This window comes from Hordeum vulgare, chromosome 7H, assembly GCF_904849725.1.
Source record: "Hordeum vulgare subsp. vulgare chromosome 7H, MorexV3_pseudomolecules_assembly, whole genome shotgun sequence".
NCBI lineage: Eukaryota > Viridiplantae > Streptophyta > Magnoliopsida > Poales > Poaceae > Hordeum > Hordeum vulgare.
Genome location: NC_058524.1, coordinates 420,330,237 through 420,358,107, shown reverse-complemented (window position 1 = coordinate 420,358,107; position 27,871 = coordinate 420,330,237). Strand labels below are relative to the sequence as shown.

Here is a 27,871-nt window from a genome sequence, read left to right as displayed (position 1 = left end):
TTAGTGCGCCATTAGTATAGCTCATGGTGCGCCATTAGTATCTGGTATACTAATGGCGCACGAGGCAGTGCGCCATTAGTATAGCTCATGGTGCCCCATTAGTATCTGGTATATTACTGGCGCACCAGGCAGCGCGCCATTAGTATAGCTCATGGTGCGCCATTAGTATGCCTCCCAGCGCCATATTTACCCACGTGCTCTAGCTTACTAATGGCGCACTAGTTGACGATGCGCCACTAGTGTGCTTTTTGAAGTGCGCCACTAAAGTGGTGAGTGGTGCGCCACTAGTATGAATATTAGGTTTTTATATTTTTTTCTGATATTTCCACAGGTTACAAAACATATTATTGCACAGAATATAGAGATCACACACTACAGGAAAAAACATATAAGCCGAGTGCCCAAAACACTTGGCTTACAACGGTTTACACTCGATTTACATATAAGCCGAGTGTTTTCCTCGGCTTATAACACACGCCTTACTAAGGACCGGCTTATCCAGGGTAAGCCGAGAGCAATAGTGAAAACACTCGGCTTACATCTAAGCCGAATGTCCCCATGTAAGTCGAGTGCCAACGGGCACACGATTTATACATAACGGCAACAACAATATATTACATATCCAATATATCACGACAACAACAATATAGATCACAACAATATATTACATATCCAATAGATCAAAACAACAACAACAATATATTACATATCCAATAGATCACAACAACAATATAGTTTCACAAAAGCATGCGTACATATGCAACAAGAATTCACAAATGAAATGGTCATGCATACATATCCAATATATTACAAGTTCACAAAAATAACAAACCGATGATGAGTTCAAAGTCCACACATGCATACATATCCAACATAGTTTCACAAAAACACACATACATATTCAAGGAGGGTTCACAACATGTGTACATATGCAACAAGAGTTAACAAACAAAAGCATGAGTTCAACCTACAATATGCAATGAGCTTCCGCCACAGCATGTATGCCCACCGTCGACGGCATCCGTGATGCCAACCTATAAGTTCAATAGCACACGCATGAGTATCCAAAGTTAAATTTTTGAAGAATAGAAATCATATCAAATTAAAAGAGCACTGCAAAACTGCAACAAGAAGATTTAGTTTTACTCTCATGATTTATATTTTTGAAGAATAAAAATCATATCAAATTAAAAGACACTACAAAACTAAAATTCCTACCAAGACCATATATGTAAAAGAGAATTGAATTGAATCTCACATCAACTCCTACAAAGACCAAGAAGCAAAATATCAACCAAATGATGTTCACCTACATATTTCTCAACCTGTAAAATTTAACAGCAGGAAAAATAACACTATGTACTACACTTCACAACAAACAGAGATTGGTTTTCGGTTAACATTGCTTTTCACACAAGCACTTGATAGGAAGGAGAAGGGAGGAGAGGAGGGCATACCTCGGTTGCGACCTCATCGACGACATGAAGCTCGTGAGGAAGGAGACAGAGATGATGATGATGCTACTGCAAGCTTTCGGTCATCTATAGGAGGCTGAGGCACCGCATAGAAAGCCAACAAGAGGTTGCGGGTGGATACCATGACGGTCCTCATGGGTACATACAAGAAACTGAGTTACATCAAATTTATTAAGCCAACAACACAACAGACAAATAGTTGAGAGCTTAAGGTAAGTAAAGTGTACCTAAAGGAACTGAAACTGTGTCGATACAACAATAGGACAAAAATACAAAAAAAAGCATTAAAAACTAACAGTTCTTGTGTATTCTGCAAGCTAAGATGGAGTTACACATATTGCTTGACACAAAAAAGTACAATGAAAAACAAAACTTTTCTTTGTACAATATGAAATGCTTATCATGACGAGTGACCCGGAGGGGGGGGGGGCAAGACTGCAAGCATTACGGTCATGAATCGACTTCACCACTTAAGATTTGCTAATACGGGTATCATACATCTTGCAGAGAAATACAAGTATACATCAGAAAAATGAACATAAACTGCCTCAACCCAATTGACAGACTATCAACTACTAGCAGCAATAATGTTGAGACCTTTTTATTTTGGGGCATGATCTACAAAACTAACCAGTTTGAAATAATAAACGCACCTTTCAAAGGTGTCTCTGCAAGGCTGTCTCCCAGATTCACCTTCTTTGATTTTAATTGCATCTTCAGCAGGCATAGTGCAATGGAGCTTTACTGGTGCAAGTGGCAAGTTCTTCGCAATCTCACTGAAAACAGAGCATCAGAGCTTGTTATTGTTTAACAGGGCTTGTTAATAGTTTTATTGATCAATAAAAAGCATTTTGAAGACAGTGAGTCATCAGCAGCCACATTGCAATCATGGCAAAAAGAAGGAAATATGTTAATCCATCACAGTTCCCAATTGAATCTGGATAGACATTTGTTGAAGTCAAGAAATGTGCATAAACTGCTGCCATCTCTTTACATGCATGTTACGACAAATTGGCAAATAGCTAGCACATTCTGGCTTGCCAATTTTTATTGTACATGAACATGATTACTCAGTTGTCACTTGGGAAGTAAACACTCAACAACTAACTTATTTTCTTCGAATATGAAAAAAAGAAGAGATTTGTTTTCAGATGCATAACTTATTCTTCTAACTTGACACTGCTCACAGAACATAACATTGCATATGCTAGATAAAGTTTTCACCGAGAAGTGTAATATTTTCAATTCAGTCCTACATAAGGTGTACCTCATCAAGCTAATAAAGGACATGAGTATTTGCCAACCATAAATTGAATTTATTTAGTTGCACAAAATAGCCCATAAACATGCATGTAAATAGCCAAACAACTCAGGGAGCTATGCATCCGTGGAACTCAAGAAAGAACAAATTGTAAAACTGCAGCTTTTATGGAGCAACCAAATTCCTGCTCAGAAGTCAGTTTGATATGTGCAAGTGATTTGATTTTTATTTTGTAACTTCACCAAAGTCCTCAGATCTATTTCCTAGATAACTTCATCCCTATACTTAGAGTTTTATTTGAGTTCCACGGATCTCTTGCAAACAAACATACTATGGTATCTATTCTGGATACGAGTGTCCGTTCCTCTCTATGAAAAAAAAATGTATGTGGCAAACATCCGGATCTGCGGCACTACTCTGCCCAAGGAAGCAGCAGCACATGACATTGCTGCAAGCTATGTACGTACTTGGAAGGATGGGGAAGGAATAAGGGATTACCTTGGCCGTCTAGGCCATGCAACATGTCGGGAAGGTGCTCGGAGCTGCAGCGGGAGCCTCCTCGCTCGCCGCCGTCGACGGCCACGAGTTTCCCCATGAGACACGCCGAGGCGAGAGAATGGAGTGGACGGGGATCCACCCCACGCGGCCAGCTTGGATCCTCCCGCCTCCATCGCGCTTTTTGTGCAGTAGACTTCGTAGGTGGGTGCGGTACCGTCGCCAGAAGAGACGCGCAGGAGGGAGGTGGCTGCCGCGTCACTGTCGCCGTCGTCCATGGGTGTGTGGAAGACTACTAGGGGGCGGGCTCTGCCGATGAGGGAGGGAGGCAGCGGGGCGGTGGAGGTCGGACGCGGTGGCTTTGGGGTGGAGGACGAGGGCCCGGTGGCCGTGGGAGGAGGGGTCCTTCTATACCGGAGCGAGGTTGCCAGATCTGGGGACTGGGGAGAGAACTGAGAAGCGAGATGGGAGGAACGGGGACGCGGGGGGCGGCGGCGGCGCAGTACGGGTCGGGGCAGTGGGCGGGTGAGAGATGGATTGGGGCAGATAGAAAGGGGACTGGGATTTTAGTGGGGGGAGGGTTAGCAATGGTGGACCCCGAGCGGTGCGCCATTAGTAATTTTTTTGATAGCAATGACGCATCCCAGGCGGTGCGCCATTAGTAATCTTTTTTCTATATACCAATGGCGCATCCCAGAGAGGTGCGCCATTAGGAATCTTTTTTTTGGATAGCAATGGCGCACCCCAGAGAGGTGCGCCATTAGTAATATTTTATTTTTTTGGATAGCAAGGGCGCTCGGGGGGAGGGAGGGGGTGGGTGGTGCGCTCTACCGATTACTGTGCATCTACACATTTAGAGAATAGTTTAGCATTGCACATCCTACTAGAATGAAAATATCACCTGCTTTGTGTTCCACGTGAAAAGTGATTCCAAATTTGCAGATAGACTGAAGGTCAAGGTCACCTGTCACATTTGTTTTCAGAAATTTGTTAGTGGTGCTACAATAGAAGTCCTCCCTCCGTTCGTTTTGCGTAAAAGCACAAACCTTGTCGTTCCCATTGATCTGTTTGTGGAATCGATTTATCTTTGTTACCTACGGGAGCACAAGAGAATCAATAATCAGGCTTTACTACATGTATAAAACAGGAACAAGCAGGGCGGTTGAAGGCGTGCCTTCCACAACAACGAGAAAATCATGTATGATAAAGCAACAGACTTTCCGATGACCGCAAGGAACAAGCCATGGAATCTAAACCCAACTTTCATACAACTCGTAAGAGCCTAAACACTTGTACTCGTATAGAATACTAGGTAAACGAATATCCTGGTACAATGAACCTGCCCTGCCAAGATGCATCCGGGCAGATCGGCGAATTCACGGACAGAGAACCGGCCAGATCCCCAAAAGCTCACCCCCACCGGCGACGTCGAGCCCCGAACCCTACTACTGGGCTCCTCACAGGATCGCGAAATTCCAGCGTTACTACTGGAGACACCACCTCCGCGAATCGCGTGACGGGTTCAGGCGAGCGCTCGCGGTTCAGAGGGCTCAACTACAGAAGACCGCTCTAGAGAGAGGCCAGGAGAGGGGAGGGGCGGACGGCATACGTACGTGGGCTTGGGCCTTGATGGAGGGGACGTGGAAGGCGTCGAACGCGGAGGCGGCGGCGCAGGCAGCGACGAGGAGGAGCGGCGTCTCCGTGGACGAGGGCGAGGGTAGAGGAGAGGCGAGGGTGGGGGAGGGGTGGGCGGCGTCTCCATGGACGAGGGTGTGGGAGGGGAAGGGCGGCGGCGGCGGCGTCTCCGTGGGCGGCGTCTCCTTGGACAAGGGTGGGGGAGGGGGTGGGCGGCGTCTCCGTGGACGAGGGCGAGGGCACAGGAGAGGCGAGGGCAGAGGGGTTAGGAATGGCGCACCCAGAGCGGTGCGCCATTAGAATGTTTTTTTATAGCAATGGCGCATCCCCATGGAGTGCGCCATTAGTAAGTTTTTTATATAGCAATGGCGCTTCCTAGAGAGGTGCGCCATTAGTAATCTTTTTTTGGACAGCAATGGCGCACCCCAGAGAGGTGCGCCATTAGTATTTTTTTCTGGATAGCAATGGCGCTCGGGGGGGGGGGGGGGAGGGGGTGGGTGGTGCGCTCGGCCGATTCCGTTCGGGGGAACGGAGCGAGGAGACAGGGGAGGGTGCGGGGGGTCGTCGGCGGTGGTGGAGCAGGGGAGGGTGCGGGGGGTCGGCGACGACGGTGGAGCGGGGGAGGGTGCGGGGTACCGTCGGCGGCGGTGGAGCGGGGAAGGGTGCGGGGGGTCATCGGCGGCGGTGGAGCGGGGGAGGGTGCGGGGGGTCGTCAGCGGCGGTGGAGCTGGCCGGGGAGGGTGCGGGGGGTCGTCGGCGGCGGTGGAGCAGGGGAGGGTGCGGGGGGTCGTCGGCCGTGCTGGAGCGGGGGAGGGTGCGGGGAGTCGTCGGCGGTGGTGGAGCGGGCGAGGGAGGGTGCGGGGGGTCGTCGGCGGCGGTGGAGCGAGGGAGGGTGCGGGGGGTCATCGGCGGCGGTGGAGCGGGCCGGGGAGGGTGCGGGGGGTCGGCGGCGGCGGTGGAGCGGGGGAGGGAGCGGTGGGTGCTCGGCGGTGGTGGAGCGGGGGAGGGTGCGGGGGGACACTATTGGCACACTATGATGCAAATGAGGTGAGGAGGAGGAGGCACCCGAGACAAGCTTGGACGAGGAGGTGGAGGTGGAGGAGGAGGTGGAGAGAATGAAAGTGGTCCCAGGTTACTAATGGCGCACCACCTACATATGCGCCATTAGTAACCCTCGCGCACCTCCTTTGGTGCGCCACTAGTAGTTCTGCAAAAAAAATACAAAAAATAGTAGTGGCGCACCACCAACAGATGCGCCATTAGTAACACTGGTTACTAATGGCGCACTAGCTGTGGTGCCCCATTAGTAGTTTGCAAAAAAAAAACAAATTATAGTAGTGGCGCACTACTAACAGATGCGCCATTAGTAACCCTGGTTACTAATGGCGCACCAGCTGCTGGTGCGCCATTAGTAGTTTTGCAAAAAAATATAAAAAGAATATATAGTAGTGGCGCACCGAGTGCGTGGTGCGCCATTAGTGTCCATCACACTAATGGCACACCTCACATGGTGCGCCACTACTATATAGTAGTGGCGCATTGCTTGTGTGGTGCGCCATTAGTATCTATATCATCTATAGCCCTTTTCCTAGTATTGTTATGCCATTTTGAGGTTATTATGACATTTTGGAGCTAAATGGGCTAATTATGTAATTGTTGTGGAAATTAAAGCAAGGATAATATGAAAGAGGAGAATAAAGAGGAGGAGGAGGATAAGAAGAAGAAATCAAGAAGAAGAAGGAGAAGGAGGAGAAGGAGGAGGAGGAGAAGAACTAGAAGGTCCTTGGCCTTCTCCTCCTCCTCCTCCTCCTCCTCCTTCTCCTTCTTCTCTTCTTCTTCTTCTTCTTCTTTCTTTTCATTTTTCCTATTTCTTCTCCTTTTGTTGGAGCTAAATTACCTAATTATGTCTTTTTGGAGGTAAATGGGCTAATTATCCCATTTTAGAAGAAAACAAGCTAAGTATATAATATTCATGAGCTAACCAAGGTTTTTATGCCATTTTGAGGTTATTATGGCATTTTGGAGCTAAATGGGATAATTATGTCATTGTTGGGGAAATTAAAGCAAGGATAATATGAAAGAGGAGAACAAATAGGAGGAGGAGGAGGAGAAGAAGAAATCAAGAAGAAGGAGGAGAAGGAGGAGGAGGAGAAGGACTAGAAGGTCATTGCCTTCTCCTCCTCCTCCTCCTCCTTCTGCTTCTTCTCTTCTTCTTCTTCTTCTTTCTTTACATTTTTCCTCTTTCTTCTCCTTTTGATGGAGCTAAATTACCTAATTATGTCTTTTTGGAGAAAAATGGGCTAATTATCCCATTTTAGAGGAAAACAAGCTAAGTATATAATATTCATGAGCTAACCAAGATTCTTATGCCATTTTGAGGATATTATGGCATTTTGGACCTAAATGGGCTAATTATGTCATTGTTGGGGAAATTAAAGCAAGGATAATATGAAAGAGGAGAAGAATGATGAGGAGGAGAACAAGAAGAAGAAATCAAGAAGAAGGAGGAGAAGGACGAGGAGGAGAAGGACTAGAAGGTCCTTGGCCTTCTCCTCCTCCTCCTCCTCCTCCTTCTCCTTCTTCTCTTCTTCTTCTTCTTCTTTCTTTTCATGTTTCCTATTTCTTCTCCTTTTGTTGTAGCTAAATTACCTAATTATGTATTTTTGGAGATAAATGGGCTAATTATCCCATTTTAGAGGAAAACAAGCTAAGTATATAATATTCATGAGCTAACCAAGGTTCTTATGCCATTTTGAGATTATTACGGCATTTTGGAGCTAAATGGGCTAATTATGTCATTGTTGGGGAAATTAAAAGCAAGGATAAAATGAAAGAGGATAAGACAGTGGAGGAGGATAAGAAGAAGAAATCAAGAAGGAGGAGAAGGAGGAGGAGGAGAAGGACTAGAAGGTCCTTGGCCTTCTCCTCCTCCTCCTCCTCCTCCTCCTCCTCCTTCTGCTTCTTCTCTTCTTCTTCTTCTTCTTTCTTTTCATTTTTCCTATTTCTTCTCCTTTTGTTGGAGATAAATTACCTAATTATGTCTTTTTGGAGCTAAATGGGCTAGTTATCCCATTTTAGAGGAAAACAAGCTAAGTATATAATATTCATGAGCTAACCAAGGTCCTTATGCCATTTTGAGGTTATTATGGCATTTTGGAGCTAAATGGGCTAATTATGTCATTGTTTGGGAAATCAAAAGCCAGGGTAATATGAAAGAGGAGAAGAAAGAGGAGGAGGAGGAGAAGAAGAAGAAATCAAGAAGAAGGAGGATAAGGAGGAGGAGGAGAAGGACTAGAAGGTCCTTGTCCTTGTCCTCCCTCTCCTCCTCCTCCTCCTCCTTCTCCTTCTTCTCTTCTTCTTCTTTCTTCTTTCTTTTCATTTTTCCTAGTTCTTCTCCTTTTGTTGGACCTAAATTACCTAAATATGTCTTTTTGGAGCTAAATGGGCTAATTATCCCATTTTAGAGGAAAACAAGCTAAGTATATAATATTCATGAGCTAACCAAGGTTCTTATGCCATTTTGAGGTTATTATGGCATTTTGGAGCTAAATGGGCTAATTATGACATTGTTGGGGAAATTAAAGCAAGGATAATATGAAAGAGGAGAAGAAAGAGGAGGAGGAGGAGAAGAAGAATACATCAAGAAGAAGGAGGATAAGGAGAAGGAGGAGGAGGAGAAGGACTAGAAGGTCCTTGGCCTTCTCCTCCTCCTCCTCCTCCTCCTCCTCCTTCTCCTTCTTCTCTTATTCTTCTTCTCTTATTCTTCTTCTTCTTTATTTTCATTTTTCCTATTTCTTCTCCTTTTGTTGGAGCTACATTACCTAATTATGTCTTTTTGGAGCTAAATAGGCTCATTATCCCATTTTACAAGAAAACAAGCTAAGTATATAATATTCATGAGCTAACCAAGGTTCTTATGCCATTTTGAGGTTATTATGGCATTTTGGAGCTAAATGGGCTAATTATGTCATTGTTGTGGAAATTAAAGCAAGGATAATACGAAAGATGAGAAGAAAGACGAGGAGGAGGAGAAGAAGAAGAAATCAAGAAGAAGGAGGAGAAGGAGGAGAAGGAGGAGGAGAAGGATTAGAAGGTCCTTGGCCTTCTCCTCCTCCTCCTCCTTCTCCTTCTTCTCTTTTTCTTCTTCTTCTTTCTTTTCATTTTTCCTATTTCTTCTCCTTTTGGTGGAGCTAAATTACCTAGTTATGTCTTTTTGGAGCTAAATGGGCTAATTATCCCATTTTAGAGGAAAACAAGCTAAGTATATAATATTCATGAGCTAACCAAGGTTCTTATGCCACTTTGAGGTTATTATGGCATTTTGGAGCTAAATGGGCTAATTATGTCATTGTTTGGGAAATCAAAAGCCAGGGTAATATGAAAGAGGAGAAGAAAGAGGAGGAGGAGGAGAATAAGAAGAAATCAAGAAGAAGGAGGAGAAGGAGGAGAAGGAGGAGGAGGAGAAGGACTAGAAGGTCCTTGGCCTTCTCCTCCTTCTCCTCCTCATCCTCCTCATCCTCCTCCTTTTCCTTCTTCTCTTCTTCTTCTTCTTTCTTTTCATTTTTACTATTTATTCTCCTTTTGTGGGAGCTAAATTACCTAATTATGTCTTTTTTGATCTAAATGGGCTAATTATCCCATTTTAGAGGAAAACAAGCTAAGTATATAATATTCATGAGCTAACCAAGGTCCTTATGCCATTTTGAGGTTATTATGGCATTTTGGAGCTAAATCGGCTAATTAAGTCATTGTTGGGGAAATTAAAGCAATGATAATATGAAAGAGGAGAAGAAAGAGGAGGACGATGAGAATAAGAAGAAATCAAGAAGAAGGAGGAGAAGGAGGAGGAGGAGACGTACTAGAAGGTCCTTGGCCTTCTCCTCCTGCTCCTCCTTCTCCGTCTTCTCTTCTTCTTCTTCATCTTTCTTTTCATTTTTCCTATTTCTTCTCCTTTTGATGGAGCTAAATTACCTAATTACGTCTTTTTGGAGCTAAATGGGCTAATTATCCCATTTTAGAAGAAAACAAGCAAAGTATATAATATTCATGAGCTAACCAAGGTTCTTATGCCATTTTGAGGTTATTATGGCATTTTGGAGCTAAATGGGCTAATTATGTCATTGTTGGGGAAATTAAAGCAAGGATAATATGAAAGAGGAGAAGAAAGAGGAGGAGGAGGAGAAGAAGAATAAATCAAGAAGAAGGAGGAGAAGGAGGAGAAGGAGGAGGAGGAGAATGATTAGAAGGTCCTTGGCCTTCTCCTCCTCCTCCTCCTTCTCCTTCTTCTCTTCTTCTTCTTCTTCCTCTTTCTTTTCATTATTACTATTTTTTCTCCTTTTGTTGGAGCTAAATTACCTAATTATGTCTTTTTGGAGCTAACTGGGCTAATTATACCATTTTAGAGGAAAACAAGCTAAGTATATAATATTCATGAGCTAAGCAAGGTTCTTATGCCATTTTGAGGTTATTATGGTATTTTGAAGCTAAATGGGCTAATTATGTCATTGTTGGGGAAATTAAAACCAAGGGTAATATGAAAGAGGAGAAGAAAGAGGAGGAGGAGGAGAAGAATAAGAAATCAAGAAGAAGGAGGAGAAGGAGGAGGACTAGAAGGTCCTTGGCCTTCTCCTCCTTCTCCTCCTCCTCCTCCTCCTCGTCCTCCTTCTCCTACTTCTCTTCTTCTTCTTCTTCTTTCTTTTCATTTTTCCTATTTCTTCTCCTTTTGTTGGAGCTAAATTACCTAATTATGTCTTTTTGGAGCTAAATGGGCTAATTATCCCATTAAAAGGAAAACAAGCTAAGTATATAATATTCATGAGCTAACCAAGGTTCTTATGCCATTTTGTTGTTATTATGGCATTTTGGAGCTAAATGGGCTAATTATGTCATTGTTGGGGAAATTAAAGCAAGGATAATATGAAAGAGGAGAATAAAGAGGAGGAGGAGGAGAAGAGGAAGAAATCAAGAAGAAGGAGGAGAAGGAGGAGAAGGAGGAGGAGGAGAAGGACTAGAAGGTCCTTGGCCTTCTCCTCCTCCTCCTCCTGCTCCTCCTCCTTCTCCTTCTTCTCTTCTTCTTCTTCTTCTTTCTTTTCATTTTTCCTATTTCTTCTCATTTTGTTGGAGCTAAATTACCTAATTATGACTTTTTGGAGCTAAATGGGCTAATTATCCCATTTTAGTGGAAAACAAGCTAAGTATATAATATTCATGAGCTAACCAAGGTTCTTATGCCATTTTGAGCTTATTATGGCATTTTGGAGCTAAATGGGCTAATTATGTCATTGTTGGGGAAATTAAAGCAAGGATAATATGAAATAGGAGAAGAAAGAGGAGGAGGAGGAGAATAAGAAGAAATCAAGAAGAAGGAGGAGAAGGAGGAGGAGGAAAAGGACTAGAAGGTCCTTGGCCTTGTCCTCCCTCTCCTCCTCCTCCTCCTCCTCCTCCTCCTCCTTCTTCTCTTCTTCTTTCTTCTAATTTTTCCTATTTGTTCTCCTCTTCCTGGAGCTAAATTAGCTAACTATGTCTTTTTGGAGCTAAATGGGGTAATTATCTCATTTTAGAGGAAAACAAGCTAAGTATATAATATTCATGAGCTAACCAAGGTTCTTATGCCATTTTGAGGTTATTATGGCATTTTGGAGAAAGAGGAGGAGGAGGAGAAGAAGAAGAAATCAAGAAGAAGGAGGAGAAGGAGGAGAAGGAGGAGGAGGAGAAGAAGGAGAAGGAGGAGAAGATATTTTTCTTCTCTTCTTCTCTTCTTCTTCTTCTTCTTCTTCTTTTTCATTTTTCCTATTTGTTCTCCTCTTCTCCTTTTGTTGGAGCTAAATGATCTAATTATGTCTTTTTGGAGCTATATGGGCTAATTATGCCATTTTAGAGGAAAACAAGCTAAGAATATAATATTCATGAGCTAACCAAGGTTCTTATGCCATTTTGAGCTTATTATGGCATTTTGGAGCTAAATGGGCTAATTATGTTTTCTTCTCTTCTTCTCTTCTTCTTCTTCACTTCTTCTTCTCTTCTTATCTTCTTCTTTTCTTCTTCTCCTTATTATTGTCTTCTCTTCTTCTTCTTCTTCTTCTTCTTCTTCTTCTTCTTCTTCTTATCCTCCTCCTCCTCCTGCTCCTCTTCTCCGCTGCTCCTCCTCCTCCTCTTCTTCTTCTTCCTCTTCTTTCTATTAAGCTAACTAACTAAATAACCTAACTAACCGAGCTAACTAAACCTATCGGTAAACATATATAGCACTAAACAGCAAAAAAATAACGAAAACAGAATCTATATCACTAAGTAACTAAAATATAGCTCCTTCTTTTCCTTTCTCCTCTTCTTTCTTCTCCTCCTCCTCCTCCTCTTATTCTTCTTCTTCTCCTCCTCCTCTCCTCTACTACTCTTCTTCTACTCTTCTCTTTTTCTTCTTCTTCTTCTTTCTCTTCTTCTTCTTCTTCTTCTTCTTCCTTTTATTCCTCTTCTTCTTCTTCTTCTTCTTTTCTTCTTCTTTTATTCTTCTCCTCCTCCTCTTCTTCTTCATTTTATTCTCATCTTGCACTAACCGAATTAACCTAATCTAGTAGTAACCTAATAAACTAACTATCTAAATTAACTATCTAATTTAAAAGAAAAAACTGAAAAAATATGGTACCGGAGGTACTCACCGAAGTTGGGGACGGCCGGTGAGGGGAGGGGCGTCGCCGGGAACAGGTGAGGGGAGGGGCATGTGCAGGGAGCCGGTGAGGGGAGGGGGAGGCGCCGGGGCAGGTGAGGGGAGGGGGCGGCGCAGGGGGTGGCGCAGGGAGCAGGTGAGGGGAGTGGGCTGCGCCGGGGCAGGTGAGGGGAGGGGGCGGCGCAGGGGGTGGCGCAGGGGTCGGTGTAGGGGGCGGCACAGGGGTGGCCGGCCGCCGGTGGTGTACGAGGGAGGCGCGCACGACGGTGGAGAGAGAGACAGAGTGGGGAGTGGGGTAGTGGAGCGAGGGGCTAGGGGGAGACGACCGTTATAGGGATGTCAGCTTTGCCGTCTGCCCCCGGACGGCAAAGGGCCCCTCGGCGGATGGCAAAGGCCAGGCGGACGGCAAAAAACCCGACCGTTGGACCTGGCCAGGCCCAAGGTCTAGTGGGACTCATCTGCCCTCTTTGTCGTCTGCCCTAGGTCTCTTTGCCGTCCCTAGGCAGACGGCAAAGCCCTGGCCGATGGCAAACATTCTGTTTACCATCAGTGAGCCCTTTACCGTCCGCTTTAGGTCAGCTGACGGCAAAGACCTTCTTTGCCATCAGCCAGCGGACGACAAAGAACTGGCTGATGGCAAATTACTGGATTCCAGTAGTGAATCGGATGCAATGTCCATGCTTATGTTGATGGCATCGTGGTTAAATCTCGCAAGAAGGAGACGCTCTTGGAGGATCTCAAGGAAACCTTTGACAATCAGCGTGTGTATTAGATGAAGCTTAATCCCACCAAATGTGTCTTTGGCGTTCCTGAAGGAAAGCTTTTGTGTTTTCTGGTATCCGAACGCGGCATTGAGGCCAACCCGGACAAAATCGAAGCAATCACCTCGCTCGGGAAACCAGTGAATATTAATCAAGTTCAACACATGGCGGGTCGTATCGCGGCCTTGAGTCGCTTTATAAGACGCCTGGGGGAGAAAGCCATTCCCCTCTATCAGTTGCTTAAGAAAGTTGATCAGTTTGTTTGGACAGACGAGGCCAACGAAGCTTTTGAAGCCCTGAAGCAGCAACTGGTCAACCCGCCGGTTCTGGACGCCCCGACTGAAAAAGAGCCTATGATTTTCTACATCGCGGCGAATACCAAGGCTGTGAGCGTGGCAGTGGTTGTTGAATGGAAGGAAGACGGAAAAGAATACCCGGTACAGCGCCCGGTGTATTTTATCAACGAGGTGTTGACCCTCTCCAAACAACATTATCCACATTGGCAGAAGTTGGTTTATGGGGTGTTTATGGCAAGTTGGAAGCTAAAACATTATTTCCAAGAAAATCCTATCACGGTGGTTAGCTCCGTCCCTCTTGGGGACATCATCCAGAACCGAGAAGCAACGGGACGAATTGCCAAATGGGCAATTGAGCTCGGGCCGCACCACATGCGGTATAAGCCTCGCACTTCTATCAAGTCCCAGGCGTTGGTCGACTTCATTAATGATTGGACCGAGTTACAGATTCTCGAGGACAGGCCCGATCTCACATACTAGACCATTTACTTTGATGGGTCTAGGCAATTGGAAGGCTCGGGGGCTGGCGTGTTATTGATTTCACCCCAGGGAGACAAGTTCTGTTATGTGCTCCGACTCATGTTCCCGTGTACCAACAATGCTGCGGGGTATGAAGCCTTGCTTCATGGGTTGCGACTCGCCAAGGAGATGAACCTCACACGCGTCAGGTGCTTGGGCGATTCCCATCTGGTGGCACAATAAGTTTCAGGTACATGGGATTCCCGAAACACCCTGATGGCAGCTTACAGAAGGGTTATGTCTGATGTGGCGGGTCATTTCCATGGTTATCAGGTCGATCATATCGACCGACGACTCAACGAAGCAGCTGATGCCCTCTCGCGTCTCAGCTCGCAACGTAAGCCGGTTCCTCCTAACGTCTTTCTGGATATTCTACATAATCCTTCTGTGAGGCTGCCTTCAGAAGAGGAGTTGGCGATACCAGATCCTGAGTCTCAGTTTGTGGCGGCTCTACGCGTTATGCCGGATTGGGTTCTTCCTTACTTGGCGTACCTCACACGAGGCGAGTTACCTTCGGATGAGGTGTTGGCCCGTAAAATTTTCCGTCGGAGCAAAACCATGGTCGTCATCGATGGCGAGTTATACAAGCGAAGTACTTCCGGGGTATTTCAAAGATGCGTTTCTTCTGATGAAGGGTGCACAATTCTCAACGAAATCCATGCAGGAGATTGCGGGCATCATGCCCGGTCACGTTCCCGGGTTTCTAAGGTGTTCCGGCATGGGTTCTTTCGGTTAACAGCTCACGCGGATGCAGAAGAGATAGTTCGTCAATGTGATGTTTGTCAATGTTTTGGACGACAGGCTCATGTGCCGGCTCAAAGAATTAAGGATGATTCCCATCACTTGGACCTTTGCGGTCTGGGGGATAGATATGGTTGGTCCCTTTAAGATGTCATCCAATAAAAAGACTCATCTCCTCGTGGCGGTGGATAAATTCACCAAGTGGGTTGAAGCAGATCCTGCTGGCAGCTGTGACGCGGAAACGGCCGTCAAATTCTTGAAAAAGCTAATATTCCGTTTTCAATACCCACACAGCATTATCACTGATAATGGTACCAACTTATCACAAGGGGCGGTGCAGGAGTTTTGCAACCGGGAACATATTCGGCTTGATATATCTGCGGTTGCTCATCCACAATGTAATGGGTAGGCGGAACGGGCGAATCAGGAAGTGCTGCGGGGAATCAAGCCCCGACTTATGGTTCCCCTAGAGCGCACCCCCGGGTGTTGGGTTGAGGAGTTGCCTTCGGTACTATGGAGCATTCGAACCACCCCGAATCGTTCTACGGTCTTTACTCCTTTCTTTTTGGTGTACGGAGCAGAAGCCGTTCTCCCCAGTGACATTAGGCATGACTCGCCCCGAGTCGCTGCTTATGTGGAACAGGATAATGAATTGGCACGTCAGGATTCTTTGGATGCTTTGGAGGAAGCACGCGATTTGGCTGCCTCCCGCTCGGGTATCTATCAGCAAGATTTGCGGCATTATCATAGCCGCCGGGTCAAGAGTCGAGCTTTTCAGGAGGGCGACTTAGTGCTTCGGTTGATCCAAGATCACACAGGTATGCATAAGTTGTCACCGCCTTGGGAAGGACCCTTCGTCGTTAGCAAAAATCTTCACAACGGGTCATACTATTTGATAGGTCTTCGGCCCGATCGGCCAACCACGGAGGCCGAGTCAACTCGCCCCTGGAACATAGCCCATCTGCGGCCTTACTACACTTGAGCTATTGGCTTCCCCTTTTCCTTTCTCTCCCATCTTTGAAGATTGTAAGTCTCCCATTTACATAAAGTAGTAAAGTTCATACCCATGAATTTTTGGATTTTTTCCTGCCACTTCATCTTCTTGAAATCATGGATCTTTATTGTTCTTTGACAAGTTGCCAAAACATGGACGCTATCGATACCAGAGAGCATAAGTCGCCATGTTGCACTTATTACAACACTGGGTATCGATAAGCCAAAGAGGATCAAGTCGCTACACGCGCACGATTCAAACATGGGCGCCTTATATGATTCTGAGGATTAGGCCGGCTTACTTGGGGGCTATCGGCCCCCATGTCGTTTTGTGGTAACACCGACTCAAGGTAGTCAGCGCCCCCTTCCGGGTGGCTGATCGGGTTAGCTCACTCATTTGAGGCGTAAGGGTTGATAGGCAGCCAAGCATCTTTTTGATTGATGTGATTGGTTCCTTGGTGCCCATCACTGCCTTCATGGTCAGCATGCTCCCAACATACAGCTGCTCAGCTAGTGTGTAAATCGCCTTTAACTTCAAGATGCAGTCGTCCCGAAGGTTGGCGGCTCTCGGGCCTGCGCAAGAAAGACAATGATGGTTAGTACTTTGTTTTTTATACTACACTTTTCTCAGAGGTACAAAACTAGGGATCCTTTCTTACCAAAAACAGCATGTGTCATATTGAATATATGATTCCTTAAACCGGCCAGCTCTTGTTGCACGGCTTCCAGTTTTGTTTCAGCTATTTCTGCTCGCTTTAGCGCGGTGGCCTGATCAGCTTGAGACTTCTTGTTGGTGGCTTTCAGCTTTTCCAAATCAGCTAAGATCGCCTCGTTATTTTCTTCTGCTTTAGCCCACACGTCTTGCTGGTCGGCTAAGCTTTTCTTTAAGTGACCCAACGTCAACTCAGCTTGGGCCAGAGATTCCTGTCAACATATTATCAAGGGACAAGTCTCAGAATTATTGCAAGCAACACCCCTGACACTTGGGGGCTAATATATAATTTTTTAGACAAAATTATACCACAATCAAGACCTGGCTCATCTTTCAAAAGATGACCCGGCCCTTGGGGGTTACACGTCAAAAGTTTTTTCTACATCAAGACCCGACTCATCTTTCAAAAGATGACCCGGCCCTTGGAGGTTATAGGTTGAAAGTTCTTTCTACATCAAGACCCGGCTCATCTTTCAAAAGATGACCCGACCCTTGGGGGTTACAAATTGAAAGTTTTTTCTACATCAAGCCCGGCTCATCTTTCAAAAGATGGCCCGGCCCTTGGGGGTTACAGGTCGAAAGTTTTTTCTACATCAAGACCAGACTCATCTTTCAAAAGATGACCCGACCCTTGGGGGTTACAGGTCGAATGTTTTTTCTACGTCAAGACCCGGCTCATCTTTCAAAAGATGACCCGGACCTTGGGGGTTACAGGTCGAAAGTTTTTCTACATCAAGACCCGGCTCATCTTTCAAAAGATGACCCGGCCCTTGGGGGATAATGAGGAGGGCATGCATTAAGGCGTACCTCATGTTTATTCTTCATCATATGGAGCAGGTTGTTCTCCATTTCATAACTTGTTTCCAGGCGACTTGCGAAGCTAGAGCAGAGCTCATTAAACTCAACTTTTTCATATTGAGAAAGTTTTGGCCTTGGAAATCTCATGTCCGGTGGAAGGATGGGAAAATGTTCATACATGCTTCGATAAGATTGCCAAAGCCGGCTTAGAGAAGCCAGTACCAATAATGACTACAGCATCGGGATCTTCAGCCGCCTTCAACGGATTTGGCGGGTTGGGCGCTTCCATGCCTTCCTTGGGAGAACTTGGAAGGTCAACTCGGTCATCAGATATATCTTTTGCCGGGTCAGCACGAGCCGGTGCTGGGTTTTCTTTAAGTTCTGGAGCTTGTGTGGAAGTTGAGCCGCGAGTTTTTCTCTTCTTCACATGCGGTCTAAGGAAAAGAGGGTCATGCTTAAAGCAAGCATCATTATCCTCAGGAAAGACATAAGTATTATAAGGACTTACCCTTGTACGCGAATCATTGGCGGAAGGGCCGACATCACTGAGTTGCCCGACAAAGGGGGAGAAGTCTACAAAAGAAATATTTCAAAATGTGAGCGAGTTACAAGTGTGATCCAAAACAAAACGAACGTGGAAATTGATAGACGGTACCTCATTTTGTCGTTTCTTGGTAGGGTTTTTTACTGGTAACCCGGACACCAAATCTCCTGAGTGGCTTCGAGCCTTCCGAAAAGAAGCGTGTTGCGTTTTATTCAAAAGGAAATTAGGGTCCACACAAGCATTCGGGTGAGACATGGGAACTTTCGCATAAACTCGCCTGGCCGGCTTAGGCGGAGGAGAAGATGAGTCGGAAGAAATAGAAATTACCTCTACGGCGTCATCCTGGCTTTCGTTATCATCATTCTATACATAGAAATGTAGAGATATAAGCACAAATTAGAGCAAAGGGTGTCAAGAGAAAGAAGATAAAATTTTACTTGTCAAGACGCTTCGCCGACTTGGGATTCGTCCACATCAGACGATTCCGCGATGGCGGTTTTGTTTTTACTCTTGGTTTTCTTCTTTGGAGGTGGTCTGGCTTGCTTCAGGGCATTCTTCTTCGGCCTTCGTGACCAGAATCGGTCGCCTTTCTAAGGTGGAATTGTCATTATGCAAGTCAGAATCTGAGTAAGTCGGAAAGAATAAACCAAGGGCGGGTTAAATTATTTACCTCAGGAGCCGGGTTAATCTTGCAGAATGGCTTAAGCCCTATCTGGCTACACATGGCCAAGGGCTCGCCGGTTAGCTTCTTGATGATGGTCAAAATATCTTCCTCTGTGAGTGCTGTGCGGAACTAGCATTGGGGGTGGTCCAAAGTACCATCAAACTCGCACATCAAGCCGTCTCGGCGACTCAAGGGAAGGATGCGCCATTTCACCCACCAGCGGACCAGATCAACTCCAGTAAGACCGTTGTTTGTTAAAGATCGTAACTCGGATAGCACTGGAATGAAATTCGACTACTCCTCTTCGGTGAGCTTGTCTGGAAGTTTGAAGTTTGTGGGCAGACGTTCCTTCCTATAGCCGAGGAGTTTGTTTTCACCTGGAGGGGAAGTGTCCCGGCAATAAAACCAAGACTCGCCCCATCCTTTCGGATGGCTAGGCTTGGCGAATGGCGGGAATGAGCTGTCCCTGCGTCGTTGAACATTAACACCTCCAAGTTCTAAGCTGGGGCCGTTGGAAAACTCGGTCTGGCGATTCAGATGGAAGAAGTACCAAAACAAAGGGACCGATGGTTGCATTCGCAAGTAAGCTCCACAGAATACTTGGAACTGGCACATGTTGCTGATCGACTTGGGGCCTAGGTCTTGGAGGCAGACGTTCATGAAAGGCCATAGCATCTCTGAGGAACTTTGATCCTGGCGGCTTAAATCCCCGTTCGAGGTGCTCAGCAAAAACAACTATCTCCCCTTCCTTAGGGTTGGGAATTTCGTTGCCTAGTCCGGATCGCCATCCAATGACTTCCTTCGGATCAAGGTTCCCTGTCTTTACGCAATCCTGGAGGAATGCATCGTCAACTTTGGTCGGGAGCCAGTCGGCCTTGAAAATGGCACCCATAGCTACAGAGGAAAAGGTCAGGGGTAAGTTAACCCGCCGAACACTTGTTGAGTGGCTATGAAAATTTATTAACCCGCTGAACACTTGTTGAGTGGCTAAGATAATTTATTAACCCGCCGAACATTTGTCGAGTGGCTAAGGGAATCTATTAACTCGGCAACAAAGGACCAGATCTGTGCACAAGGGCGACTTAGGAATTTCCTATTACTCAGAGAAGGTATCCCAGGGTATCGAGGACGTGCGGTAAAATGATGAAGTCTGAATCTACAAACAGTTTTCTACACAGTAGGTAGTACAATCCAGATCTACGAGTAAGATACAATAACGGAAAAAGGTTTGGATGAAGCAAAACGGGCTTTGATTAAAACTGAATATGGCAGAGATGATTTGGCCAAAGCTTTTTGGGTTTCCGAATAGGAAACTATTTAATCAAGGATGCAGGTAACGCTGTTACATCAGCTATTACCATTAACCTATCAACATGCGAAGGGAAGCTCGAAATGTTCTAAAGAACATGGCAGATAGCGAATGCTGAAAGAACCGGATCGGGTTGCAACTGGTGAAGAACTGGCCTGCTAAAGGCGTTCGGGAGTGGTTGTGCGGATCCGCGTCGAGGACGGCGTTCTCGCTAGCTGGAAGATACGTCGGACGAAGTGGGCGGCGATGGAGTCCCTCGAACGGCGAAAGAACTTCGCAGGCGGCGGCGGAGTCCCTTGGGCGGTGATGGAATCCTTGGGGCGACGTAGAAGTCCTTCAGGCAGCGACTGAGCTCCTCGAGGTGTTGTCGGGTTTCTGTGTGTGCGCGCGAGGAAAAAGAAGACGATGGGACGAGTAGCTGAAGATTCCCTCCGCTCTTGTTCCCGAGCCTATTTAATAGGTCGGGTGCGGGGATCGAGGCGCCTCGCGCGGGAACAAAAAGGGCAAACCAAAGATTCGCACTTATGGCGCCAAGATTTTCGGGATATTTGCGTCGCGAGATCCGCGGGAGACTGTGTCATCATTTTCCGAAGATAAAGGGATAAGGTCATGTCATGAAGAAACGGTTCGGCGACTTGGATATTTCTATGAAGGATGGCGGCTTAAGCGTATCATGCATAAAAGGAGCGGAATGAGTCGCCCCTAAACTAGGTAAGAGTTTATTGGCCTGAACAGGTTCAAGTCAATCTGGGCCTAGTGTTGGGGACATTATCTGCGACGTGACCCGCCCTAGTTGGGCCGGGTCACCAAGTGGGCGACTCATCCTTCGGCGATTCAAGCTTTGGCCCGGTAGGCCCGGGAGCTGGATGGAGGTTCAAGATCCATGAGGAGGATCAATTATCGGGTAGTTCTCCAGTCTTGGAAAGCACGGCGATTTAGAGATAGAAAGAGTCACGACTTGTGTTATGGCAAGGACTCTTGTAAACCCTAAGGCCTCGACCTGTATATAAAGGCAAGTCCCTGGATGGGAGAGGACAGGTTAGAAATCATCGAAAGCTAGGTCAGGCGAGTTACGCCCTCCTTGTAATCGAGACATCATCAATACAACAAAAGCATGACTTAGGCTTTTACCTCCTCACGAGGGGCCGAACCTGGGTAAATCTGAGTCCCGCTTCCCCTTAACCCCTTTGAGTCGCCACCAAGGTGCTATGGCTCCATCACTAAGTCCTTTCATTAGGACATCTGCCGTGAGGAAACCACGACACAGTGGGTGCACCCAGTGGGTGCACTCGCGCGCACCACACCCAGCAGATGAAGAAATAACTTTAGGCAAAAAGGCTAACCTCGAGAACCTTCTCCACAGTCGTGAGGTTGGCCACCGCCGACTGGGCAAAGCTGGCCACGTTCTTCTTGTAGTGGGTCATCACCCCTGCCACCCGCGGTATCGACACTGCCGGCCCGGGGCCCAGGGTGCCGTCTCGGTCTCAGAAGGGGCGCTATGCAACTGCTCCCACGGGGCCGTCACCGACGACAGTGAGCAAGTCCGGCTGCCGCTCGTACCACCCGCAGCTGGCGCAGCCAAAGTCGCCTACACTGCCAACACCATGATGGCTCGATTGCTGTCGCCACAGGCTTCGACCTCGGCACCCGTTGGCCGCTTTGGGTCGGACACAGGGCGGACCACTTCTTGGGCAGCCAGCTCGCTAGCCGGCGGGGCCATCACCACTTGAGGCAGCTCCGGATGCGCATCCGCAGGAGCGGGCGAGCTCCTCGCATCATGAGCCTCGGGCGGCGGCGCCGTCATGGCATCCCTTGTCGCCTCGGTCGAGGGGTCGTCGGCACCGGAGGGCATAGTCGGTTCAGCTTTAGCCTTCACGCGCCGCTCCCGCTCCCGCTCGAGCCGTGCTGTTGTCGTGTGCTCCACGGCGAGCGACGCGACCTACTCAGCTTCGAGGGTCGACGCCTTGGCATCCGGCAGTTCGACGGCGTCCCTACAAGACAGAAAGGGGCACGAGCTCAACACCACACTCGACCAAGAAAAAAAGAGGGAGGCACGAGAGTTGGAGGAAAACCCTACCCTTTGCCGAGAGTAATCTCATAGGGCCCGCGCTTGAGCCTCCTCCGCACCGGCGGAGGGGTGCCGGCTGGCACGACCACTGACCGCGTATTTTTAGGGACCGGGCCACCGACCGAGCCGTCGGCGTACCGCTTCTCGCGACGGTGCTCCTCTGCCATCTGATGCCGGGCCAGCTGGGTAACAGTCAGCTGACCACCAATCGGACGCTCGGCGCTCCCTCCAAGCCGGCTGTATCGGATCATAGGCGGCGGCGCGTCGAGCACGTGCAGCTCGTTGTCGTTGTCCATACAGTCTCTGACGGAGCCCTCGGGGAGGCGTGACGCCTCCCCCTCTTTGGTTAGGGCGCTGGCCGTCTCGTCCGCTTCATCGCCCCCGTCCCCTTCTTCACCGTCATCCTCCTACACATGTGAGCCTTCGGGGGCGTCGGGGCGGCTACCGTCCGACTCATAGTCATCGGTGTCGGAATCCCCCCAATCCACGAGCAAATGCATCGAGTGTGGGCAGTCTGGGATGTTCTGCCAGCTGAACATCTGGGGAGGCACCACCACCGCACGTCGGGTGCTACGAATAGAGAAGAAAGACAACAAAGAGAAACAGTGTCAGTCGGCCAAACTCTTACCAGGGGTGGTTGGTTGCCCCAGTGGAACGGCTCCATGCCGAAGCTCCACTCCTCCACATCCAGCTAGAAGTTGGTGATGCAGTTCACCTGGGAGGCCACCTTGTGAAGTGGCAGCTCCTCATTCGACAGTCGGCACGGGTCCTTGGGGCCGCCCATATCGCAAAGGCTGCACGCGACGAAAGATGATGGTCGCAATCAAGTTCTCGGCCATCAACCCCATAGAAGACTGGAGTAGCACGAGCCGGCCTACCAAGGGCACCATGTGTGGGGTAAAAGGGTTGACGGACTAGTTCGCCACATCCGGCGGTGCGTCGGTGAAGGCATAGAGGCTGGCCCAGTCACGCCCCTCTCCGATGTTGCGGACGTAGAAAAAGGTCCGCTACCACTTCTTGACGGACTCCCGGAACTTCATCCTTGGCATCGGCGGTCCATTCTGCCTGTAGATCACTGCGCTGCCACAGGAGTAATCCACTGCGTCGTGCTTATGGCTGTGGAAGTAGAAGAAATGGGGGAAGAAGGACGGAAAAGGGCGGATGCCCAAGTACGCCTCGCACATCGTGACGAAGCACATAATGTACAACACGACATTCACCCCCAGATGATGCATATGGAGGCCAAAGCTCTAAAGGAAGTGTCGCAGGGAGGAGCTCGTCGGCAGCCCAAAGCTGACGAGGAAATGGCTTGCGAAGACGACGCGCTCGCCATTGCGGGGTTCCGACATGAGCTCGTCCTTGGGCGCGCGGGCCTCGGCCACCTCCTCGGACGAGAGCTTCCGCGTACGACAGAGGTACTCGATGTCCCCGTCGTTGATCATGGATCCCTCCCACGAGTCGGCGGGGACACTTGGCATCTCGGCGGTAGCCGGTGGAGAGCTGGGAGAAAAGAGACGCGAGAGACGGACCCCCGGCGGATCTACCACGGGGGGAGGCGTTGCGGGGCACGAGGAGGAAGGGAGGAGTCGGCGGGACGCTATGGGCGTGTGGAGGAAGAAGGAGGCGGAGAGCATGGGGCGAAGAGAACTGGGAAGGTGAGGTAATGGCGACCTCGGCCTCCCTCCCCCTTATTAAAGCCCCGGGAGGCGGAGGGGTGTGTGGGATCCATTACGCCCATGATCTCCACCTCCCCACGCCCTCCGTGCATTAAAAGGGCATGGGGAACGCCAACCGACGGAAAGTGGTCACAAGAGATCCGCGCGTGGGTCGAGGCAGGCCAGCCTGGCCATGTAGCGTTGTCCCATCGTGTAGAAAGTGGCGGGCCCGTCGCCCGTTGTTGGCCAAAGCGTGGCGCCTTCCAGACGGTGCTGGCACTGAGGCGACATGGAGAACCCGAGGCGCCGCGGCCACTTGCCAAACCGGGGCCGGCGGCAACTAGGTCCGATTGCAGCCCGACCGGCTATCGTTCCCGCGGGCACCGAGCCTTGCCGCCAGAAGGCTCTGGCCGGCTAGCCCACATAGACAAGTCCTTCTGGTGCGGGGGGGGGGGGGGACCGTTGGTCCCCCTTGCCCGAAGGCCTTCAGACCCCAATGGTTTTGAAAACTACTGACGGGGATATTACCCCCGGGTACACCAAGAGCAGAGATTGGCCGTCTCCAAGACATTTGGGGCTGCCTGCCTCCCTAGGCCGGCTGGCGATATCTGGCCCATTCGGCCGACCCAAGACCGCCCGGCTAGCGACAGTCGGCCCCTCCAGCTCATAAGTTCGGCCGGTTGGAGATAGACGGCCCCACTTGAGGCCTGCTACTCCGACAAAATACCTTCCAATAGAGCCAGAAATAGGAGTGTTGCTTGATACTCCTCAGCAACCGCACCAGGAATCCTTGAGCTGCGGCTACGCCTTAAGGGACTTCCTAGGCAAGTATGCAAAGGATTTCCTCCGTGGCCTTGGAGCCTTGCGTTGGTGTTCCCTCGAAGCGGAAAGGGTGATGTAGCGTAGCGGTGGTAAGTACTTCCCTTAGTTTGAGAACCAAGGTATCAATCGAGTGGAGGAGTATCTCAAGATCCTGCACAAACACAAAAACTTGCTCCCAACACTATGAAGGGGTTGTCAATCCCTTATGGATTGTTTGCCAAGTGAGAACTGAAAGCAACAAAGTAACAAAGCAAAGTAAAAGCGGAGGTGTAAACGATGGATGTGAATAGACCCGGGGGCCGTAGTGTTTACTAGTGGCTTCTCTCATAAAAGCAAGTAGATGGTGGGTGAACAAATTACTGTCGAGCAATTAATGGAACCGTGCAAACTCGTGACGATATCTATGCGATGATTATTTCTATAGGCATCACGTCCGAAACAAGTAGACCGATACTTTCTGCATCTACTACTATTACTCCACACGTCGACCGCTATCCAGCATGCATCTAGTGTATTAAGTCGATAAGAACGGAGTAACGCCATAAGCAAGATGACATGATGTAGAGGGATAATATCAAACCAATGATAAAAACCCCCATCTTTTTACCCTTGATGGCAACTACTTGATGTGTGCCTTGCTGCCCCTACTGTCACTGGGAAAGGTCACCACATGGCAGAACCCAAAACCAAGCACTTCTTCCATTGCAAGAATCATAGATCTGGTTGGCCAAACAAAACCCAAGACTCGGAGAGACTTACAAGGATATCAAATCATGCATATAAGAAATCAGCAAAGACTCAAATATATATCAGAGATAATCTGATCACAAATCCACAATTCATCGGATCTCGACAAACTCACCGCCAAAGAAGATTACATCGGATAGATCTCCATGAAGATCATGGAGAACTTTGTATTGAAGATCCAAGAGAGAGAAGAAGCCATCTAGCTACTAACTACGGACCCGTAGGTCTGAAGTGAACTACTCACGAGTTATTGGAGGGGCGATGATGATGATGAAGAAGCCCTCCAACTCCAAAGTCCCCTCCAGCAGGGTGCCGGGAAGGGTCTCCAGATGAGATCTCGCGGAAACGGAAGCTTGCGGCGGCGGAAAAGTATTTTCGAGGCTCCCCTGATTTTTTGCGGAATATTTGGGAACTTATAGGCCAAAGACCTAGGTCAGGGGCCGGTCAGGGAGGCCACAAGCCTGCCCACCGCCGCCTCCCCCTGGTGGCGGAGTGGGGGCTTGTGGGCTCCCTGGAGCCCACCTGGCTTGGCCCAAAAGCCCCCTAGTCTTCTTCCGTTCGGGAAAAAATCATTTCGGGGTTTTTCTTCCGTTTGGACGCCGTTCCAGAATCAGATCTGAAAAGAGTCAAAAACACGGAAAAAACACGAACTGGCACTTGGCACTGAATTAATAAGGTAGTACCAAAAAAGATATAAAAGGTACATAAAACAACCAAAGAAGACAAGATAACAGCGTGAAACCATCAAAAATTATAGATACGTTTGAGACGTATCAAGTATCCCCAAGCTTAACTCCTGCTCGTCCTCGAGTAGGGAAGTGATGAGAATGAATTTTTGATGCTTTCATGCTACCTAGCATAGGTGTCCTTTGTAATTCCTCTTATGTGACGTGAATGTTCAAATCCATTAGATTCAAAACAATAGTTTGCTATTGACGTGGAAACAATAATAGTTCAAGCAAACTAGCAAAGTAATCATGAACTTTGAAAATAACAAGGCCAAAAGAGAGTTATCCCTACAAAAGCATATAGTCTGGCTATGCTCTATCATCATTGCACAACGAATTTAAATTATGCACAACCCCGGTATTGGACAAGTAATTGTTTCACACCTTTACTTTCTCAAACATTGTCAACTCTCACGCAATACATGAGCGTGAGCCATGGTTATAGCACTATAGATGGTGTAGAATGTAGTGGAGGTTGCAAGAACAAAAAGGAGAAGATAGTCACATTAACTAGGCATATCAATAAGATGTGGAGATGCTCATCAATAGATATCAATGTGAATGCGTAGGGATTGCCATACAGATGATGCACTAGAGCTACGAGTATGTGAAAGCTCTTAAAGAAAACTAGTGGGTGTGCATCCAACTTGCTTACTCACGAACACCTAAGGCAATTTTGAGGAAGCCTATCGTTGGAATATACAAGCCAAGTTATATAATGAAAATTTCCCACTAGCTATACGGTGGTGACAAAACGAGAGACTCTCAATCATGAAGATCATGGTGCTCAATATGCATAAGTGTGGAAAAAGTGGTAGCATTGTCCCTTCTCTCTTTTTCTCTCATTTTTGTTATTGGTTGGGCTCTTTGGCCTCTTTTTATGGGCTTCTTTGGCCTCTTTTATTTCCTCACATGGGAAAATGCTCCATTAATGATGATCATCACACTTTCAACTCAATACTTAGAGTAACGAAGACTCTATATGGAATGCCTTCGGTAGTGTACCGTGGCAATGATCTAGGATGGCATAGACATCAATGGAAACATCATGCTAGCTATCTTACGATCATGCAATGGCAAAGTAAACGTGGTGGCACATGTCATGGTGGTAGTTGCATGGAAATATATCTCGGAATGACTTTGAAAAAGCCATAATAGGTAGGTATGGTGGCTGTTTTGAGGGAGGCTAATGGTGGGTTTTGTTCACCGGCGAAAGTTGCACGACACTAAGAAGATAGTGATGATGGAAGGTGAATGTGCATCTAAACCATGGACTCAACATTAGTCATGAAGAACTCATATACATGTTGCAAAAGTTTTATTAGTAATCGAAACAAAGCATTCAACGCATACTCCTAGGGGAACGGTTGGTACGTATAAACCATCGCGCGATCCCGACCGCCACGCAAAGGATGACAATCGATATACTAATCATGCTCAGATTTCATCACATAGCGGTTCACCATACGTGCATGCTACGGGAATCACTAACTTCAACACAAGTATTTCTAGATCCACAACACCTCACTAGCATGACTTCAATATTACCAAAACCACAACTCAAAACTAATTGAGATGAATCAAACTTCTCTAACTATTCAATGCACATGAAGGTGGAAGTTTTCATATCCCTTTCGATAACTACCCCTTTTGAGACTACTTTCAAAGCATAGATCAACTACCAAGCCACGCACCACTGTGCTCTAAAAGATAGAAGTGAAGCGCATAGAGCAAAAAGTATCTAGCTCAAAAGATATAAGTGAAGCTCGACAAAATCACGGTGTGTGCATGTCTCACTCTCTAGGTGTGCAGCAAGGATGATTGTGACGCAACAAAATAAAAGACTCCTACGATACAAGATGCTCCAAGAAAAAACACATAACATGTGGTGAATAAAAATATAGCCCCAAGTAACGTTACCGATGGATTGAAGACGAGAGAGGGGATGCCTTCTCGGGGCATCCCCAAGCTTAGATTTTACGGCATCC

The 27,871-nt window shown here is 47.6% G+C and overlaps 1 long non-coding RNA gene across 1 annotated transcript; it reads right to left on the bottom strand.

The window, feature by feature from the left end:
- Window positions 1-1,482: 1,482 nt before the first annotated feature.
- Window positions 1,483-3,255, bottom strand: LOC123413002. Its single transcript, XR_006613652.1, has 3 exons — window positions 3,235-3,255; window positions 2,129-2,251; window positions 1,483-1,627 (listed from the first exon to the last, which is right to left on the bottom strand). It is a non-coding gene; the product is annotated as an uncharacterized LOC123413002 (long non-coding RNA).
- Between the last annotated feature and the right edge of the window lie 24,616 nt (window positions 3,256-27,871).